General features: G+C 41.9%; 1 long non-coding RNA gene across 2 annotated transcripts in view; it reads right to left on the bottom strand.

Moving 5' to 3' along the window:
* Positions 1-11282: 11282 nt before the first annotated feature.
* LOC146059915 (uncharacterized) overlaps positions 11283-23189 on the bottom strand; it is a 54227-nt gene continuing 42320 nt past the window's right edge. For both annotated transcript variants that reach the window (XR_014470338.1, XR_014470337.1), the window contains exon 3: positions 11283-11630. This is a non-coding gene — a long non-coding RNA (uncharacterized LOC146059915). The remainder of the gene's footprint in view (positions 11631-23189) is intronic.

Here is a 23189-nt window from a genome sequence, read left to right on the forward strand (position 1 = left end):
TTTTGATGTGACTAGAGCTGGGCAGCCGTGACGCCTTATTGCCAGCCCTTTACGAAGAAGGGTCATACCACTTAATAAATATCCTATGACCTTTAAATCTAATTGCTTTGGTGTCTGTGTCTTTATTGTGTCAGTGTGAGTTATTCTTTAGTTAAGCTAGCTTAAAGTGAATGTTAAGGTTCAAGCCAAATAAATGTATAGACGCCTTATGGCCCATGAGATGCAATTCAATACGATTTTGCAACAGTAGCGTAGTAAGAAAACCGGGCGCCCTGCTAGGAAACAAGTACTATATATATATATATATATATATATATATATATATATATATATATATATATATATATATATATATATATATATATATATACATGCAAAGGTGGATCAATTAACTGCAAATAGCAAAAGCTATTGCCTCCATAATTCATATAAATAATGCGGAGGATTGATGAAAGCAGGTTCATACCACAGACAGGGATTGTATCCACGGGATGGTTTGTCTCCTATAAACAGCCAGATTGTTGTGTTTTAAATGTACAGCCATCTGTGTTACCTAATCCAGTTTGGAGCCAGAGACCACCTTAATCTCCTCCGTGGGAGCCCACATAACCACCTGTTAGCTCACGCCGTGGACTATGAGCCTTGCCTGTAGCCGTGAATCTCAAATTGGAAAAAGGAGCACTAAAACAATTTGCAGACTGGTTCTACCTTTGATAAAGCTACCTAGCGTAGTGAAACGCATAAGAAGGAAATTGCCACCCCACCCTCCACCATTTGTTCTTGGATTGCAGACCATTACAGCCCTATTGGACCCATTGCCATTTGTCAACAGGACTTACAGTAGGTCACCAATTATATCATTGGAGGTATGAGGACACTTTGAATATACCATCATTCACTGTATCTGGAGTTGGTTATTTGTGCCATCTTGGGCCACTCCTGGCAACACCTGCAGACTTAATCATTCTCCCCCTGGATGACAATTCTGTGACTTTAGACCATTTCTATGTTTCAGTATATTAAGCTGGCTTTTTAACTTTTATTCTCATTGCCACGTAATAAATGTGTTTATAATAGATCAACCAGTCTGCAAATTGTCTTAAGCGCTTCTTAATTTTCCTTTTTCCATGTTCTAATATACAGGACTGGTCATCCTGTTGTAAAGCAGAAGCTGGGCAAGACCACCCCTAACAAGCGCCCCTGATCCTATCTCACTAGTGAGATTCGGTCCAATTTTTCTTCTTTTGTGAATCTCAAATTGCAGCCGGCTCCAAGCTGTTTTTATAATAAAGCCTAATACACAAAAGGGGCTTCTGAGCTATAATGAGATGTGTTATGTGGTACTTGACTATGATGATGTAACAGCCAAATGCCACACATTCTGAAGATTCATAAATATTCGGACCCCTATCTCCAACATAATAATATAACACGCAGCAGAGATGCAGTGCAAGACTTGAGGGTGTGGCAGGAGAACTATCCAATGTACATGCATGCAGCTGTTTTACTTTTGTAGGGATGACAATACATTTTTGTAGCTTCTAATTTAAGAATTTGGTAAGGTTTGTGCCTTACCTACTGAGCAGAAGTTAAGCACGTGCATGTGTCCAGTCTTAGAAACAATGCAATGTGACCAGGATGCTCAGTGCTGAACAAATTGGTAACGGCCTATAGGCCTTGTGCCTTTTAGGTGCCCTGTGATAATGGATCATGTGAGATGTTGCTCCCACACCCACAGCACTGTGGCACAGTCAGAGGAGGCAAGTGGCAGTGCCGCAGGTGTGGGAGCCAACACACAGCGGAGCAGCGCACACTGTGGCCTCTGTCAACAGCGGTGGGCAACTCTTCCAGCTTCCCCCAGCCACGCTGACACACCACTGAGCTCTCCTTAACATTGGGCTGTCAGCTCTTCCATCTGCCCCCAGCCGCGCTAACACACCACTAAGCTCTCTGTAACCAGTGGCTGTCAACTCTTCCATCTGCCCCCACTGAGTTGTCTGGTGAGACAGGAGGGTTGGGTTTGGCTTTACCTCCTTGGCAAACCCAGCCTTCTTGCAAATAAAAAATTATATGGATAGTGGTAGATGGTCAATTAGTTTAGTAATGCCACTCAGGCACATGAGAGGGAGGGGTTAATACAGAGTAAGTAAAATACATTGGGGCAGATTTATTAAGCTTGGAGAAGAGATAACCTGGAGATAACGTGGAGAAAAGGTAAAAGGAGATAAAGCACCAGCCAATCAGCTGTGTTTGAAAAAGACAGTTGGGAGTTGATTGGCTGGTGCTTTATCTCCATTTACCTTTTCTCTGCTTTATCTCCAGTTTATCTCTTCTCTAAGCTTAATAAATCTGACCCTCAGTTTCCCCCAGCTGAATGAATGGTATTAGCAACCAATCTTGAACACTACATGATTATAGAATGCAGAGATATATTGGTTACATATACTTGTGCAAATGTATGATATGCCCCCAAACCATCATCAAGGCTTTTCTGTATATTGGGGGTCCCTAGCGATATATCTAGGTGCAGGGTGTGGCACCTAAAAAAACTAACATAAACTAGAAAGCCCAGAGCGGCACACCAGTTAAATACTATAGTGTTATTAAATATTAGTGACAGAACGGCAGCTGCGGATGGCAGCAAGGAGTGATCTGCGGCAGCAGCGATGGGGAGTGATCTGTGGTGGTGATGGGGAGTGCCCGGCAGTATCAGTGGGTGACGGGATAGGTGAGTGGGGGGATGGTGGGTGGACAGTATGTAGGTGCGCGACATGCTGGAGGCACCACTGGCGCGTACCTACATACTGTATCGTGTCTGGAAATGACACGATGTCTGGAAATTTTCCATTAAAACGGTTAATACATATATTTCTTAAAAAATGCTGATTTATTGTGTTATTCTTTATATTATGTAATATATTTGGAACATTAGGGTACATTTTGTAAAGTGTGATTTGCATTTTTTTTTTTAAATACTATATCATCTTTCTTAAGGAATTGAACACAATCACAATACTGATTGATAAATAACTTTGTTTTTATAACTGCCATTATATTTTATTGATAGAGGCCCTCACAAGTTTGTTGTCCGGGGCCCCAGCAGACCATAATCCGGCCCTGTGTAGGTAGCAACTGTACTCTTCCAAAGTACTTAGTTTCTCACAAATAATATGCTCTCAGACTTGGGACCTTGGGATTTACATGAGAAGAGGGGGAAATACAAATTCATTTTTTACATTGATATTAATACAGTTCTGTCAACTTTCATATTCATAAAAATTAGGGATGAGCTTCACATGACGAATTCTGCAAAATTAAAACAAATTAAGCAGGTAAAAGCACAGCAAAAAAATGTGCGTTCTACTAAGAACTTGAAGATATCACAAATTCCCAAGGAGAGGCCAAGGGTGTCAGAGGTTGCAGTGCCTAACCTGGCTAACAATGGACGGGAAGAGGTGGCTGCTTCCACCATTTGCACACCCTCTGTAAGTCATGGAAGGAGCACCCACAGTCCAGTTGCTGATATTAACTTTGAAAATTACACTGTTGAATTGCACCAGGATGAGCATATTGAAGTACAGTAGCTGGCACTGAGGAGGAAGATGACGAGGAGGATTCTGATGTGGTTTGTTTAAATCAGGCACCGGGCAAGACAGTTGTCCGTGGGGTGGAGAAGGCCATCATCCTTATTGGGCAGAAGACCACATCATCAGTCGGCATTATTTCTACCCCAATTCGGACAACAACTGTGTCCCCATATGTACCCTATGTAAAGCTAAAATTAGTAGGGGTAAGGATGTTAACCACCTGCGAACATCCACCCTATATCAAGTTCAGAAACTTTGGCTAAAAGCATAAGCAGTCCAGAGACACCCAAATCCCTTTGTCCTCCTGTTGTATTCAAGCACCTTCAATCCACACCACTAACTCCCTCTTCATCAATGTCCTCCTCAATCAGGATGGGAAGTACTTCAGGCCAGGTCACTGGCATAAATGACTGCTCTCCTATCCGGGATTCTTCCGGGAGATCCTATAGTGCTATGCCTACTGCTGCTGTTGTTGCTGCTGGGTGTCATTCATCATCCCGAAGAGGAAGTTAAGCAATTGACCATTCACTGTCCATTGCTAGGAAGATGAAGTATGACAGCAATCATCCTGTTGCAGAGCAAATTACTCAAGCCTTGATATCTACTGTGTGTTGGCATTAGACGTGCTTCCGGTATCCACCATAAGTGCAAATGAAGACCAGCAATTGCCTCCAGAGAGTACAGAGGGATCTGTGATGGTGCAATCCAGCAGGAACAAATTAATACTCTGTGAGGGGGTGAGGGAAGGATGAGGATGACATCTTGCCTCTGTAGAGCCAGTTTGTACAGGGATAGATTAATTGCCAGCTTATTTGTGGGGGGTCCAAACAAACCAATCATTTCAGCCTGAGTCATGTGACAGACACTGTAGCTGATTAGTTTGTTATAGTGTGCATGTCATTTCTACTATACAACATAAGGGTGGGAGGACCCTTATGGGCCTAGTTTTTAAAACTGCCATCCTGTCTGCCACTACAGTGCCACTCTTAGTTGGGCAAGGTGTTTGTGACGCCCACTTGTGTTGCATAGAATAGTCATCCAGCTACTTCAGAGAGTGGAAATTAATGTTATTTAGGTTAATAATAACATAGGAACAGCCACAAAAAAAAAAAACATTGTCAGTGATTTTAGCTGTTTTTATGTTTTGTTTTAAAGTATAGATCCAAAACCTAAACCAGAAATGGTGGTTTTGCTAAAACCAGTCCAGATCCAAAACACGTTGGGAGACCCAGATCCAAAGCAAAAACAGGAAAATTGCCCAGTGTACACCACTAATAAATATGTTTGGTGTTATCATTATGTGCTCCTCCTTTCAAACAGAAATACATGGGTATATGTACTAGATTTAAAAAGATCATTGTCTGCATTTTTGCTGTCAAAATTTTAATTGGCAATAATATTGTCTTGCAGTACATAGTTTTGCTGTTTGAAATTCTGCTGACAGAAATGCCAACTTACTCCGGTAAAGAATCTGAATCTGTTGGAATAGGTGTTGCACACAAAATGCTGATGCACTGCAAAATATAACCCTCACCCTTATTGTACCATAAGCACTGAGATCTATGTGCTGTATAGTATATTAAACCAATACTATAGTTACACCAAACCTCTGTCTTAAAATGATATTTTATTTGATTTTGTAAACATAATGCTCCTTTTGAAGTTGTATAAGATTGTCGGTTTCAAATGCCTGATATAGAAAGCCCTTACAAATATTCTTTTATTTTATGCTCAATTGCCTGGTTTAAGTAATCGTCGCTTCTACTGCAATCATTTCCACACAGCCATTTCTGTATTCAGACAATATAGTGAATGCAGCTGCTGATTTGTGAGCCACTGAGCCTTAGAATGATCTAAATCAATAAAAAATCCAATATGATTATTTGCATAACTATAGCAGTGACAGATGATGAATTTGGTCCCAAAATCATCATGCGCAAAAAAAAAAAAAAAAGAAAAAAAAATGACAGTATAATGTTCAATCATTACCATGGATAATATCCAGAGACTGTCATTGCATGTAAAAGCTACAATGGGCAATATTATACTTACCTGAAAGCAAGATTCATTATTCACACAACTCCATATAATTAAATTGTAAATTACCCTAGTATTGATTTTTTTTCCAACATTTTCATCAGCTTATATAAAATATATTGTAAATGGTGTAACCATGAAGAGTCGTATGCCAACATTATTTGAAGTTGTTATTTATTATTGCAATGTCAATGGAAGTAAAAATGTATGAGAATAAGGTATGAGAATAGTGTAGGTGCTAAATATGTCACACAATATAGTTCCTGTCTTAAATATTAGGCATCTATTCAAAGGTACACCTGTTTACGGACACTAATAATAATAATAATAAAAATAGCATGGGCTAAATAATAAACATATCCTTTTTAAGGTACCCACACAGGTCCAATATGACCTGTTTTTATCAGATTCCAATGGATCGAGCTGATGTATATTGGAAGAAAACTGTCCAATTCCGACCTGTTTGACATCTGATCTGACCCAATGCGCGTATGATCTATTAGAATCGGATGCATCAGTGTACATCGCAGGTGGTTTTTTAGCACCCGGAATGTATCGCATCCGTTCAGGGTCGTAGGTGCTAGTGGTGCGGCTCCACTAGCACATACCTATAGGGGGGGGGAATTTACTACTACTATTCTACTTCACATGTGATGTTGCTATGAAAAACCAATCAGATCCTGTCTACTATCTTCTAGAGCAGGGCTGGGCAACACCGGCCCTCCAGATATTAATGAACTACACATCCCAGGATGCATTGCATTAGTTTTGCTATGTGGCCATGCTGAAACTGATGCAAGGCATGCTGGGATGTGTAGTTCATCAACATCTGGAGGGCCGGTGTTGCCCAGCCCTGTTCTAGAGGGTGCTAAATAAATAAGAAGTAGATTCTGATACACATCTTAGTCAATTTCCCCCATAGTCTTCAGAAGGGGGAAGCGCCAGTCAGGAGAGGTGCTCTCTCTGCTCTGCATCATCCCCCTCCCAATGGCAGCTGGAGAGAGAGGCTGCGGTAGCGGCAGGTGGGTGGACAAATTTCAAAGCTCTCATTCAAATGAATGGGTGTCTGCTGATTGGCAGATAGAGCTCTCAGCGGCCACTTACTCATATGAATAGGGGTTTTGAAATCTTCTGGCCGTCCGTCGCCTGTTCCCCACCGTCAAAAAGTGCCAAATTGTATTTAGCCCTCCCGGGAAGTTGTGGGGAAAGTTTAAAGCTTTAACTGTCCAAAGGAGTACCCACTTTGTAACTGGAACTGTACAATAGCATTTACCAGACAGTGGTAACTAGAGCATAAAGGAATATACTGTTAGACTTCACACAGTAGAGAACAGGTTGAGCCCACAGGCAGCAATATACAGAGTTAAGGCACGCAGTAATATGTAGGCGGAGGTATTTCCTGCATGTACAATATTTATGCTGAAGCAGAGAAGAGGGTTGGTGCTGGTGAAATGGCTGCGAACCAGACAAATGCAGGAAGTAACAGGTGAGTATTAGTGCAGAGCTTGGAATGAATCGCGCTGAATGCAGTAATGGGGCCACTGCTAGTAATGGGGCAACATGTACTGCAGGCTGGTAACTATGTTGGCAGCACAACAGGAACACACTGGAAACTGTAAGTACTCAGTAGTAGGAAATAGCAATGGGACCACAGGACCACACAGGAGACTGTGGATTTTGTTCAATCAGTAATTACTGGCATTGGGAGTAGGGTGGCCAATCCTGTGATCGGGATCGGCGGGATCCCGGGATTTGGCACCCAAAATCCCGGGATTTTGGGATTAGACTGCGCATGCGCAGTCTAATTCCAGGCAGCATTTGAGCATCGCTCAGATGCTGCCCGGCTTCTCCCATACCCGGTGTGCATCCTGCACAGCGTGACGAGGTCAGAGGTTACGCTGTGCAGGGCTCAGCCAGCCTTCCCGGCCACCCCACCTACCAACCCGGCGGCAACCCAGCCAGCACCCCTCCCGCCCACTCAGCATACCTGGCTCCCGGCCACCCAATCAGACCGGCCGCCCACTCAGCAACCTCTGCAAATGTAAGTAAATAGTGGGCGGCCAGGGCGTTTTTTATTATTAGGGATGCCAATCCCGGGATTGAGCATTTTTCAATCCCAAATCCCAGGATGGAAAAAATTCCCCCGGGATTGGCATCACTAATTGGGAGTAATGTAGGGTACACACCAGGGCTACCCGCTCACGATGCACATCGTGAGCGGGTCGTCAGTGTCTCGTCCGACCCGCTCACGGTGACGCGGGGGGGCACGACCCGCTCACGATGTGCACCGTGAGCGGGTCCGATCCGATGGCGACCCGCACCCAGCTGTATGGTCGTCATTGAGATCCTACCTGCAGCAGGTAGGATCTCAATAACGACCGACCCGCAGGACCGCGCATCGGATCGGTATCGGTCCACACCAGGACAGAAAAGGGCCCAATCACCACACAATCTACATCCAATTGGTCGGAATTGGATCTAGATTGATGGGATCGGGCCCTAGTCGTCTTGGTGTGTACCCAGCATAACAAAACAGCAGATTGAGCACATTGGACTGTGCAACCAAACCTAGAACAACTAGGTATAGTATAAAGTATAACAGAAGTTGTTCTGGTAATGAGCAGGGGCCAGGGAGAGACTTATATAGGGCACCACGGCTGCTAATAGGTCACTAGATAGATAGATAGATAGACAGACAGACAGACAGACAGACTGCTACATGATGCTTCAGTTAAGAACAGAAATTTACAGCATATTACTAAGTCTTTATTTTTGTGAACATTGATTTGCTTTCATATTTCTTCCTGTGAGGAGATCCAGCTTATTACATTACCCAATGGTAATGGAAAAAAGTAGAATTGCCTCTCAAGTTCATCTACAGATATAAGGTGGCCGCTGGTCTGTGACCTCTTCACTGTTCTTGTTTGCCATTATCTTTCACTGAACACTTCTGACACCGCTTGTGTCCAGTTTTATCTTGCCCTCACTGGCTCCTCACCATGGCACTTTCTATTACATTTTTCTTTCTCTCAAATAAATAAATATTCTGCTTAATTTAATGTAATTATATTCTCCTGTGTGCAGGAGTATTAGATATGTATAGAGATGTGGTGCTTTAAGAGCACTCAGAAAAAATATATGGTAAAATTAGTTTGAAGTTTCTTATTTCCTTGTCACTACAGGTCCTACAAACATGTGCAGGTTTTGAATAGCTGTTAGTGTATGTTATTGTTATCAAATGTTTTTCTTGTGGTCCAAAAGGGCCTTATACACCATGATATATATTCACTCTCGATGCATCCTAGTGTTGGAACAGACAAAACAGGTGTTTCAAGGGATAACACACTTTAAAAAAAATATGTTCCATAGACGCATCACTTACAAATTTCAGAAATTGTCAAAGTCGACCTAAAGTACGTCAATCTGTTTCATGTGTCAACCTTTTGCATGTCAACCAATAGTGGTCGACTTATTGAATGTTGACCTAATATCTGTCGACATAATTATCCACACTAATAATCCATAGCTTAATATTTCTAAGCATTATGCTTCAGACTTGAATGCAAAAAAGAAAAAAAAAAAAAACATTTTAATGCATTTATAGTTTATGCACATTTATTCATATTAATATTACATTTAGGGCCTGATTCTGGTTCACTTGCAAGAGTAAATTCTCTCTCTAATGGACAAAACCATATGCACTGCAGGTGGGGCAGATGCAACATGTGCAGAGAGAGTTAGACTTGGGTGGGGTTTGTATTTGAAACTGATATCTATATTCCAGTTTAAAAATATAGCAGACAGTATTACTTTGCACAGAAACAAAATAACAACCAAATCTAACTCTCCCTGAACATGTTACATCTGCCCCACCTGCAGTGCACATGGTTTTGTCCATTAGAGATAGAATTTGCTTTTGTAAGTGAACCAGAATCAGGCCCTAAATTCAAATTTAAATATTTATATTCAAAGTGCATTACATGCATTACATTTATTAACTAAAATGTGAAAACGTAATTGTGTGTATTTACAGGTTTCAGTGGGCACCGACTGCAAGAGGATGCAGTGATGATATAAATTGCAAGCACCCACCTGCCACAGTGGAAGAATCAGTTATTATAAATAAACATACAGATACTTAAAAAAATCACAGTTACAATTACTTACTCAAGACCTGATTCATACCTGTATGCAAACCCAATCGTTTACTTACAGATCCGATGGTAACATGTCTGTCTGTTCACATAGCCCATTCTGCATATGGGCAGAAGGGTTCCTGAGATATCGCTCGCAGCCCTCCTTAGCCGGATCATGTGTGTGCTTCGTCGTGTCTCTTCCCTTTTGTATGTGTACTGGGCCCAGCGTCTGCATCGTCAGACCCATCCTAATCAGATCTCACATCCACATGGATGCTGATTTGGAAAAATAAAGTGCCAGAAGCATGGTGAACCAAGCAGTACACTAATTTGTGGCTCATGTGATAAAATGTACGTATTGACAAGCAAGAAAAACTCATGTCATCCTCTAATGTTGACCTTTTGATTGACCCTTGTCCACTTCAATTCAGCAGTGCAATAGCTTACAAATCAGAATCAGATCCTCAATACCTTCTACATATTTTTAGCAAACTGATAAATCCAAAAGGTCTTCCTTTGTTCTGTCATGTAGCAGTCTAAGATGAACTAATCAGGAAAGTCAAATAAAACTTTTAGAAGAGTATTGAGGCCTACACATGGGGCGATTCAGGGCATCTTACTAGATCGCTTAGAAAATGCCCCTACATCACTCTGTGTGTAGGGGCCATAGCGATAGCAATGCCTGGCAATTAATATCCATAATGCTGTATAAATCTATACATCGCCGGTCAGGGCCAGTGTTCTCACCGGAGAACACTGGCCCTGACAGATCGCTCAGCATGCACACCGCTGTGCAGCGCTGTGTGCTAAGAAATCTTTCTGAACGCTCAGCAATTACCCCGTGTGTAGGCCCCATTACTGTGAATAAATGACTGCCTGCAAATAGCCAATCATGACAACTTACTATTGATTGGCTGTACCCTGAAAAATGAGTCTTTGTGAGCTATGAATGTACAGCATAGTATCAATCAAATTGCATCAATGCATCATAAATCTGACTATCAATGTATCATAGATCTTGTATTCTGAATACAGTGGGTGAAATTTAATAGGATGAGAGATTCAGAAAGTGAGTTTTTTTAAAGCGGCAATCATTTACACTGCAAAATCAAACTGGTTTTGCAGTGTAAATGATTGCTGCTTTAACAATACCTGGAGATTTCTTACCAAATCTTTCTGAATCTCTCATTCTAATAAATTTCACCCATTATTCTATATTTAGATTCACATTAACATGTAAGCATAACCAACACTGCCTTGTTAAAGCCAGCAGATGTCACTGTAGCGTTATTTTGTGTGAAAATTATTAAATGTCTATACCTCGAAAGATAGAATGCCAAAAGTTCCGCTTGTAGGTTATAGGAAAGATCAGCATGTTCAGAGACCAAGAACAAACAGTACGTAAGGAAGCATTAGGAAAGCAATATGTATTAAACATAAACAGGGTCATGTTTTTGTAATAAAGCCAAATGTAACATTAATATGTATTTAATCTTACATAATAAATGAAAAGTCATACAAATTTAATTGCCACTATGTAGCATTTTTATTGTACATATTCTTAATTTTCTCTTTAATATTAATGGCACCCAAAAATGTTAAATATAAGAGGTTAATGGCAATCTGGCTGCTGGAGCTGGATATCGGGTTGCTTCGAAGATTAATTAGGCTGTAAGAATTCATTTTTCACAGTGGTAATGTTCTAATATCTGTCTTGGTATCATCGCTGCTAAAGTCAATTCTTTAGGCTAATGGTCTTGAACCTTTTGTGTCTTAGGGGACATTGCCAGAGGAGTCACTGAATATATTAACACGTTATTGATTAAAGGCCAGCAATCAAATTGTATAGTCAATTTAGTATGTCATCCATCTGAAATAAAATCAAGTTTATAAGTCAATGGTTAGTCACAATTTGGAAAATATAATTACTCCTATATATACAATGCAATTATTTTTCTCACTGATATTTTCAATTTAATAAGCAATACATATCTTTATTACAGACAACCAAATAGTTGTGCTCAAGTTTTGCTGAATTAACACCAGGGACCAATACACTGTGGAGATTTACTTAGAAGTGGTTTTACTGCATGTGGTTTGTAAACTGTGACATACAGTATCACATGTCTTTGTGTTTGTAATGGGCCGAATTTCCCCGACCCGATGGTCAGGGTTGGCTGATGCATGAATATGCACAAGCAACGGGAGCGAACGCCTTCGGTGAGATTCACACTTGCCAAGACGTTCACTCCACAGTGGGCGGGATGGGGTTAGGCAGGGGGCTGGAGCAGACACGCCCATAAAAAAATACTTAGCGTTCCCCTGCACACACAGGCGTGTCGGGGCCTGCATGGGGCATCTCCGGCCAAGATAAAGGTCAGTCTACACTGACTTTCATCTGCGAACGGGAAAAAAAAAATCATTCAATGGTCAGCGACCATCAAATGATTTTTCACCCATACGACGGGCATAAGCGTACACATCCCCTTGCATGCTAGTGAGAGAATACATGCGGCAGAGGCGGGGGAGCTATGAGTGAGGTGTCTGGACACACCTTACATTGCAGCTTGCTGTGTATGGTGCTGTGTAGCTGGGTTACAGTATACCGTAGATGAGAGACTAGGTTGGGTATGGCTCATTAGGCTGACACCTGAAATAGGTCGAGCCATGCGCGGTGACGCGGTACACTTTGACGGTGTCCATGTCGATTATACCAACATTCAGGACCAAAAAAAACGTGAAAAACTCCTGTCAACCTTTTGACTGTCGACCTTCCCATTGTTGACCTAATGCTTGTGTAGACCTTACAACCCTGATGACCTTAGCCATGTCAGCCTATTTCAGGGGTTGATCTAAACCCTGTCAACCCAATGCATGTCCACCTAAATAGGGTCGACCTACTGACCGTATCCCACTAGGTTGACCACTAATGGTCAACAGTGACTAGGTCGTACGGGGACCGATGGTTTGCGTATGCGCATGCGCTGGGTCATTTCTGCGCATGTGCATATGCCGGGTGCGTGCGACTATGGCGACTGTTTGCTGGGTGCACGCACCCAAGGCCGAGGCTTGGGGCGGCAGCGGATAGTCGCACACATGGGAACATCTAGCGTTTCAAGGGCGTTTCCATGACGTCAATGCCAGATGTCAGCTGCCTGCCCTGAGAGTCACTTAGATATGCGTGCACGTTCCAGCTCATTCGATGGTCCGCGACCATCGAATGATGTGGGTGTTCACCCACAGGCTGCGAATGAATGTTTATGTTAAACATCCATTCGCAAGCCCTGCGAGCAAACACACGCTGTGAGGGGGAAGGGCGCTCCGGCATTCACCGGGCGGGGTTCCGTGGACTCGCAAGGCTGCAATTTTGCGAGCCTTGCGAATAAATCAGAATAACCCCCATAGTGGTAGATGTTTTTATTAAATTAGTAAAGCCACTGAGGGAGAGGTTATACTGGGTAAGAAAAATTACTTTGTTTCCCTCCAGCACGCTGAATGGCATTAGTAAGCAGTCTTAAACACTACATGATAATATAATTCAATTAATATAATTTTTGTTGTGTGAGGTAGAAGGGAGATTGCATTGGGAGGAGGTACAGGGGCAGATGTATTAAGCCTTAACAAGAGATAATTGCAAGAGTGATAAAGAGAGATATATGTCCAGCCAATCACCTCCTAACTGCCATGTTACAGGTTGTGTTTGAAAAAAGTCAGTAAGGAGCTGATTGGCTGGACATATATCTCTCTTTATCACTCTTGCAATTATCTGTTGTTAAGGCTTAATAAATCTGCCCCACAGTTCCTAATATGCCATGGGTACTATGGGGTTACTCCAAGGAAAGATATCTCTTAGTTTAGATATATTTAAATAAATAAGGATCCATTATCATGTGGCTCCTTGCTAGTTAATTATAGACCCAGATTGGGGTAACATGGAGTGGCTGGATGGTTCTGAGGTAACACATTATTAAATTATATGTAACACCCACTAATCTCTTCACTAACACTATGGGTCAGATTTAATAGGATGAGAGATTCAGAAAGTGAGAGATTTGGGAAGAAATATCCAGTTTTTTTAAAGCGGCAATCATTTACACTGCAAAATCAACCTGGGTTTGCAGTGTAAATGATTGCCGCTTTAAAAAAACTGGAGATTTCTTACCAAATCTCTCACTTTTTGAATCTCTCATCCTATTAAATATCACCCTATGTCTTTATTTTAATTATAGTCACTATTTTTGTATCACTTTTTGTAATTAGCTCTGGCTTGCTATCACTTACATGTATTAATACTTCTTTTTCACCGGTGTGGTGCTCTGGGCTTTCTGGCTTATGCTGATTTTTTGGGGTCCCGCAGATAGATATAGCAATAGGAACCCCCAATATACAGAGAAGCCTTGATGATGATTTGGATGCTTGAACACAGGAGGTGACAGGGGAGGGCACAATTCTGGTTGAACCTACATTGAATATACTCCTATACAAAAAAGGCATCTTCCAGGCTGGGTGATCTCTCACATGACCATTGAATGCTGACTGAAAATACCATTTGTCCAGGGAGGATCAATTTCTTCAAAGGTAACTCATTACAGAGAAACCACCATATAGGTAAGGTGTATTTGGAAGTACAGTACCACTAGGAAATGTATTCTACTTGCACCATTGCTCACATTGAACCAGCCTTAACTTCTTCAAAGCCACTGGTGGCAAACATCAGAAGCTGAAGATCACCGAGACCCTGGCCAAAGTCAACACCCGATGGGGCTCGTTGATGGACCGCATACCATCGGCATACATTCTTTCCCAATTGAGCATGGAGGGAAGGGTAACAGAGCCAGGTACTGTAGCATTCACCATCCTGCCACCTGCACACTTCCTGTATCTTCCACCAAACCCTCTATGGCTGCATTGGGAGGTAAGAATAAATATGCTAATCATCTTGCAGCCCATATCTGGTTGCTTCTATATTCTAAGGCAGGGCTCGACAAACCACGGCGACCAGATTCTGCTTCCTGGCGACCAGATTTTCTTGGGGAGGAAGCAGAATCTGGTCATCGCCGGGTGCACTTGCTCTAGCCATCAATCTACCCAGTGGTATGAGACAGAGCTAATTCCAATGTCCATCCCTAAAGAGCTGGTCTGCTGTGGCACCGGGAGCCAATCGCAGTTTGCGGTTCAGCAGCCAATCAGGAGCGGCAGCTCCTGATGGTCTGTCGGACCGCAGTGAGCTCTGGTCGAAATAGCCATGTAACTAATGTTGTAGCCTGCCCCAGTGTTTGCCCATCGTGCCTGCCGCGGACACAGGCTCCCCCAGTGCCGCGGACACAGGCTCCCCCAGTGCCGCGGACACAGGCTCCCCCTGTGCCGCGGTCACAGGCTCCCCCAGTGCCGCGGTCACAGGCTCCCCCAGTGCCGCGGTCACAGGCTCCCCCAGTGCCGCGGTCACAGGCTCCCCCAGTGCCGCGGACACAGGCTCCCCCAGTGCCGCGGACACAGGCTCCCCCAGTGCCGCGGACACAGGCTCCCCCAGTGCTGTAAAGTATTCCTGTATTTACATGGACACACAGAGCTCAGATAAGCCCAAGGTACTATGGCAGGGTATGGGCAGCGGATTTATCCCAGGATAGTGCTAGCAGTGATATGCCTGGCACTACTAGTCACATGCAGAGATAGTGGGCTATAGTTCCTGCATGCTCAGTATGTCATGCGCTACTACTGCAGGATAACAGGATAACTCCTGGCAACGAGTATGTAAGTAAGCTGAACATATGTGGTATTATATGTGATGGGCATTGCAGCGTGTGGTGTAATAAGCATTACAGTGTTTGGTATATGTAATGGGCATTATGGCGTGTGGTATATTTAAAGGGCATTATGGCGTGTGGTATATTTAATGGGCATTATGGTGTGTGGTATATTTAATGGGCATTATGGCGTGTGGTATATTTAATGGGCATTATGGCGTGTGTTGTCATAGGTATTACGGTGTGTGGCTTAATAGGTCATAGGTATTATAGCATGTAGTATAATACGTAATGGGTGTGACGTGTAATAATAGGCATTACAGTGTAAATTTTCGGTGTACGGCTTTGGCACGCACTGTCCCGATTTTTAGTTTGTCTGGCTCCTACTTTTTCATCTTGTCTCCTTGTTTTCAAACAAATTTGTCAAGCCCTGTTCTAAGGCCATGCTACATATATGCCCAGCCTCATCTTATCTGCAAATACAGATGCGAATGGGTACGTGCAGTGTATTCACACCCGTGTCCCATAGGGAATGCATGGTGCATATGCACGATGCTTGCACATGTGTGTGCCCATCACAGAACAGATGAAGATGGACATATCTGTACCTACCCGATCAGCGATCTCTCGCTTCAGCTACACACAGACACCCTTCACCTAACTGTGCAGGGACATTTGCAATGGCTGCCACATTTTGCATTATGTGGGGGCTACAGAGGCTCCTGTGTTCCCTACAACACTTCTGATCCTTCATTGAATCTTCAGCAACTTTTTCACTGCCCTTCAGAGGCTACAGTACTTTAATCATTGGACACTACAGTTTATTTTGGCTGCCTCAACTGGTACCTTCAAGGACAGGATGAACAAGCCATTGATCTACCCATGCAGTCAGTGTCTTGTTCACTATTTTAGTTTATCCTCATACAAATGTGTCCTCTTACATCCTTGCTGTGATACGCAGCAGTGAAGGGATCCTTCAATTGTGGTCTGATCCATTACCAAATTAGCTGTAAAATTCAGCTATTGCCACTATAAAATCTCGGTTAATTGGATTGACCACCATGACTTAACAGTACAATACAGGTTTTTGCTTTATTTTGAGCAACTTATAGTTTGTAAATATTATTTCATTCGTAATCATTATTAATATGAAAGGCTACATTGTGTAACAACAGTACAGGTGGATTACATAGAAAAGTTATAAACACTTATCACCAATGTTGAAGTGTTGTGCAAACATCTTTTCTGGTTTGAACACAATTGAAGTGGCTCTAATTATTGTTTACTGCACGACTGGTCCTTGTGTGATCCTCATTCACTTACCATTCTTGTACTGATATATGATATATGTAAATACTGTACATACCTTAATGGTGTGTACACATGGCAGAAATGCCGTGCTATGCAAGTCCTGACACAATATCGTATCGGGATTCGCATAGCACGGCATGCATGGAGTGGCACAAGTTAGACTATATAGTGCAGATCTGCACTATATAGTCTTGCCTGCCCTCTCTATTTGGCTGCTGATTTGCGCTCACACGGGAGCGCGCATCGGGCTCGCAAGCCCTAAAAAACCGCACAATCAGCATGCGATATGGCTTCCGATGTTCACTATATCGGCAACATTGGAAGCCATATCGCACCGTGTACACACTATTAGTTTGGGGTAGATATGAATTTAACACATTGCAAATAACGTGTTTGTGGATCTACTGTTGTTCTTATTTTTCTGTATTCATTAAAACAAGATTTTACATTTACTCATTTGATTTACATTTCATAAATAAAACAAAGTCGCTGTGGAAGAAAAGTGATGCTATTTTATAACATAACTTCGGAGATGGATGTGCTGAGCTAAAGCTTCGTTAGATTTGTTGCTATATATACGAATGATATAAAGCCAAACATATCAAGACTTATTGCTTACATATTTTAATTTATTATCTCAGTGCTAGAAACTACATGGATCACCAAGTTCCTTTCACAGTGAGAACCATTATGCAGCTGTAGATTTATTTCAATATCGTCTTTATAAAACAAATGATACACATATTTCTAAGTTCTGTCAGTATGTGGAAACTTTAACTACACATTTTATTTTACAAACACAGCCAAATTTAAAGAAACAGCATTTTTGCTATATACTGTAGCTTGAGGCTCTCCAGGTTAAATATTACTGAACCTCTGAAGGTCCTTACACCATGGTTGTGGCTTGTGACTTATACTTTACTATTGTCTTTTATTTATATGGTGCTCAAAGTGTCCGGAGTGCGCGACTGGGAACAACAACATCGACACACAGACCATACAAGGGGATATACTGGCCCTTATTCTGGTTCACTCGCAAAGGCAAATTCCTACTCAAATGGACAAAACCATGTGCACTGCAGGTGTGGCAGATGTAACTTGTGCAGAGAGAGTTAGATTTGGGTGTGGGTTTACTTCAAAGTGGGATCTATATTACAGTGTAAAAATAAAGCAGTCTGTATTTACCCTGCACAGAAATAAAATAGCTCACACAAATCTAAATCTCTCTGCACATGTTACATCTGCCCCCCCCCCCCCCCCCCCCCTGCAGTACAGTACACATAGTTTTGTCCATTTGAGAAGGAATTTGCCTTTGCCAGTGAACCAGAATAAGGGCCATTAAGCAGTGAAATAATAACACAAGAAAGTGAGAGTCAGCTAGAATAATATGCAATAACATGGGGTATTCAGATAAAAAGGATTATAGAGAATAATTAATAGTGTGGTGATTCATGCCCAAAACACGGGACAACTGATTCATTGCTTTCTCTGATCTCTCTCACTACTCTTACTCCTCTCGTCACATTGAGAGTACACACAATGGGGGAAATTTACTAAGATCGTGAAATACGGCTGATGCCAGGTACGACTACATACGACCGGCATTGGTCATACTTTCGGGAAAATACATTTCATTTACTAATCTGCCCTATTTACCGGATTCGTGTTTCCCGATGGCGTAGGTGGCCATATTCGTGTCTATTCATATTTGGTGGCTGTACATATTCAGTTTGAACCCTGAATTTCAAACCAGGACCTGCTCTTTGAGCCCGGGGCTGGTTATAGCCACGGTGGGAGACCCCACATTGTTTTTTTAAATACATTTGACATTTTTCTGTTTTTTACAAAGAAGCCTGCATGGATTTGTATTCAGAAATACAAATACAAATGTGCCAAGAACATGAATACAAATGGCCGTATATCACCATAGCAAATTCACAAAATATGAATTTACAGCTGTATACGGCCACAAAAGGCTATGAATAGGCATATTCGTAGCCATTTGACCTTAGTAATTTGCCCACAATGTAGCGCTATCTGCCAACTGAGGGGTACATTTAATAAAACTTCTAACATGAAAAGAGGTGATTTTGTCCAAAGAAATCAGATTCTGTCTATAATTTTTTTACTGCATCCTAGAAATTGATAAACTGAATTTGATTTGTAGGTACAGTATAGGCAATATCACCTATTTTCACTTTTAAAAGTGTTAGTACTTTGACCCCTAAGAGACAGACATTTATTTTAAAAATAACTAGCCCACAGTGCTTCTCAGACACAGACATATGGCTACAGTAGCACACTGATTGGTGGTTGGAAGTGGTTATCCTCCAATCAGAGAGCAAAGTTATGTTAACTTTTTCATGTTTTACAGTGGGCAGATGTTTTTAAGTCTTTATCTCCTATTTTTGGGCCTCTGCCAAAAGTGAAAATATGCCAACAATTGGCAGATTTTAATTCCTAATAAAATGGCTGAAAAGTTCTCTAGCACTGAGCACTTCAGGGATTTTGGTATAATATTTTCACTCAACAATAACAGAGCAGGTAAAAATAATAAATTCAAGGAAAGTAATGTTAAGGGCATAATATAGTAGATGTTTTGATCAAACACTCAATTTATGTATTTCACAATTGATATAAAATCCTATGTCCACTTCAATGGACGTCATGCAATACAAAGATCCATACTTCATGCTAGGCCTAATCTAGTAGCAGCCTTGGTAGTAGTGGTGGACCCTTTATTGGTATTACTTTCATTTTCTCCAGACTTCTAGTATCAGGGTTAGGCACAGCACAGGGTAGTATAACACACAAATAGGGCAGTGCATCTCTTGGATCAGTGTGTGGCAATGTACTGTATTCACACAAACACAGCAAAATCAGATGGTACATTTAGTTAGTCTTTCACTTTCTTCATGTGATTTGTGTAGGTGTATGGTTGCTGTATTGGATCTCTGGATTCAAAGTAAAAATAAGTTGGTTTTCAGAGCATCCATAGTTTGAGCATTGATCAATGCTGGTTCTATGGTGCAACATCGGAGAGGAAGACCAAGTGACATACCAAATCCATTGCAGGTTGGTGTCAGGTACAGTGTGAAACCACTTACGCTTAGATATGCAAATATTTGCCACAATACAGTGTGTAAAATACATATGCATTTAGGGGTAGATTTATTAAGCTCGGTGAAGTGATAAAGTGACAGCTTTTACCTGTCATTTTTGAAACCAAGCCTGTTACTTCACTGTTAGGAGCTGATTGGTCGGTGATAAAAACCAGACACTTTATCACTTCACTGAGCTTAATAAATCTACCCCTCAGTGTTTTAAACTTGTGTGTCCAATATGCTTCATCAGCCTTTACACAAAGGGGTCTATGTACAGTAATAGCCTGCAAGCTGCATGCTGTGATAAAATGACATTAAGTCTGTACACATTTTTAAAGTGGCAATCATTTAAAAGGCAAAACTAATATCTGGTTTAGCCTTTTATATTATGATTTTTTTTTTTTTAAATACGGTCAGCCTAGTCAGAATTATCAGTCAAAATCAGCTGGTGAAAAACTTTTTAGGTACAGTAAATGAAAATATTTGTGTTAAAATGCAAGATCACCTCCATACTACCCTGCAGTACCCAACTTCCCAGTGCAAGTACCGTATATCTCCACATTGCCCCTGCAGATCTTAGCATCCCTATTTCATGTGTCAACCTAAGCCCTGTCAACCAATGTATATCAACCTTCATAGTGTTGACCCTGTGACCCATACCCCTCTGCGGTGCATTTACCTTCCAGTAAAAGAGCCTTCTTACATGAATGCTACAGTACATACTTACCTATTTTTGAGTTTGCCTCTTCTGGCTTCTGGACTATAGGGAACTTTGGAGGGCGGGGCTGAATCTCTGACATCATCAAGCTGCACCCCTCACTTCAGCAAAATGCCACAATTCATGTGTTAACAGGAGAAGGGGAGGGGGCTTAAAAATTATGCGAAATGCATCATTTTAGCTTTGCCCCCTCCCCGCCGGCATCTGAATGCCCCTAATTATCTCGCAATCCTACCTGCTTCACTAAGGTGTGGGGAGGATGCGGGAAGTGTACCTGCTCGTACAGGTTTGGGGGGCTCTGTGAAAAATTGGGAGCCTCCCTCAACTCCTGGGAGAGTAGGGAAGTAGGCAACAGTGTCTCTTCTATGAGAATTGCTGATCCCTTTCCAGTCTCTCCAGTCTCTTAAGTTTGAGGGTCAGGTGAATTATTGGCAAGAGTCAGCACTTTAGTTATATAAAAGGAGTCATCAGCCACATAAGACCTGGCTTTCTTGCTTTCACAAAGCACATGCATTGGAACTGACTATATGCAAATATAAGTAAAACAAAGAGACATTTCAATTGACCTCCACTTATGACTGAAGAGACATAACTGGGCATTAGCAATGCATTTTCTATTACAATGCATATCCATCGCAGCACAGTAGTGTATGCCTACGCTCCATCTATGCATTCACCTCAATGGGAGCACATTGAAGTCTATGGGCCCCGGCTGTGATGTGGATTCACACAACATGCTTGGTCTCTCCACAGAACGCTGCTATATGCAGCAAAGCTGCTACGGGACACATCTGTCCAGCACTTTATTAATCTTATTCATTTAGATCATTTGGGAGAGATCATCCTTGAAAAAGACCCCAGAGGGGTTGAAACGCGTTGGGAACCATTTCTACCAATACAGCAGTCTCCTCCCCATGGGGAGTTGAGCCCATGTTACTACAGTGACCCTCGGCACCCGGCGAACGCACAGCAGCGGGACCCGGAAGTACTGAGGTCTCTGTGGAAGCGACGCGGCCTCTACACTGGTGCGTCTGCACGACTCTGCAAACACAAGCAGGACACAGCCACACTCAGTGCGACGTGGGATGGCCGGACAGAGGACACCATCGGGTATCAGGTAAGTGTTAGGTGCACTGCTGAGACCAGAAAGAGGACGCTCTGGATCTGGGCGACACCTGGACACTTCCCATGACCCATTGGAACATTGCATCTATCCCGCATCACCAGAGCTGACATTTGTTGACTGTTTCCTCTCCACAGCTCATCCCAATCCAGGGCACACAGACCGCGTTCACCGCAGGAGGTGAAACGGTGTTTGCTCTGCTAACAGTACCCCTCCGTGACTCTGGACATAGGCTCTTGCCCTTGCCTTTCCCGCATCCCTCCACGAGGGCCCCTCTCCCCACCCCATACACCCCACATGTTTGTATGCCATTAATACATCCATGCCATATGTCAAATAAATATATATTTTTTATTTATATACAAAATATATCTTTCAGGGACTTAGTATACACCTATTCTGCACTGGGCACATCCAACATCGCTACTCCATCAGCAATCTGCTGGTTTTCAACTTAAAGCCTGAGCGCTGGTCATCTCTCTATATAACATTTAGATCATTTGCTTTCCTGCTCTTCACAATTTTAAATTGACAAATGTGCCATGTAGGGATAGTGGGCGAGATGTACTAAGCCTTGAAAAGTGATCAAATGGAGATAACCAGCAACAAATCACCTGTCATTTTTCAAATACAGCCTGTGACAGGGCCGTAGCGAGCTTATTGGCTGGCGGTTTATCACTCACCATTTTAGCACTTTTTCACCTGTCCATTTAAGTCACCTCCAGGTACACACGTACTGTCCCATTCACTCCATACAGGAGTAATGAAACATTAATTCCATAAAAGCATAAATATGTTTTCTTGCAAAGGATGTGAAATATGTGCAATAAAAAAAGTTACATAAATGCAAATCAGCAGTGATTTCACTCAGTCATTTATTTATGCCAAACATGAAATAAATAATTTAACATTTTGGAAAACATTATTATTTGAGTTGTTTATTCCCAACTTTCTGAATTGTGTGCTTTGCAACTAAAAAGAAACCCACTAAGCACTAAGCACTGAGCTAAACTGAATATTCATTTTCTGCTGAAACAACACAGTGAGAGAAGATTTCTTTCCATTTTTACCCAACAGTTACAAAATATTTAAGAAGATTGAATTGTTCTTTTATAATGATAATCTTTGCTGCAGGTGCTTTAACATTTATACCGATGTATAGTCTCTTTATAGCAATGTCAAACAAGGATAAAATAAAACAGAATCATGTAGATAAAAGAGATTTAATAATCAATCATTATCCACATAAATAAGACAAACATGTTTTCTTTATTCAGTACTTGAGCAAACAACATTTCAGCACGCATTAAGCGGAACATCCATGAGTGCTCTCAGCGAAGGAATAAGATTGCCCAACTGATCTACAGTCCGTTCTTAAGGATGGCAGCTTTAAATTACTGTTTAGATGTTTGTTTTAGTTGTACAATCA

The sequence above is a fragment of the Crinia signifera genome, chromosome 2 (genome assembly GCF_055691185.1).
Source record: "Crinia signifera chromosome 2, ASM5569118v1, whole genome shotgun sequence".
NCBI classification, from domain to species: Eukaryota; Metazoa; Chordata; class Amphibia; order Anura; family Myobatrachidae; genus Crinia; species Crinia signifera.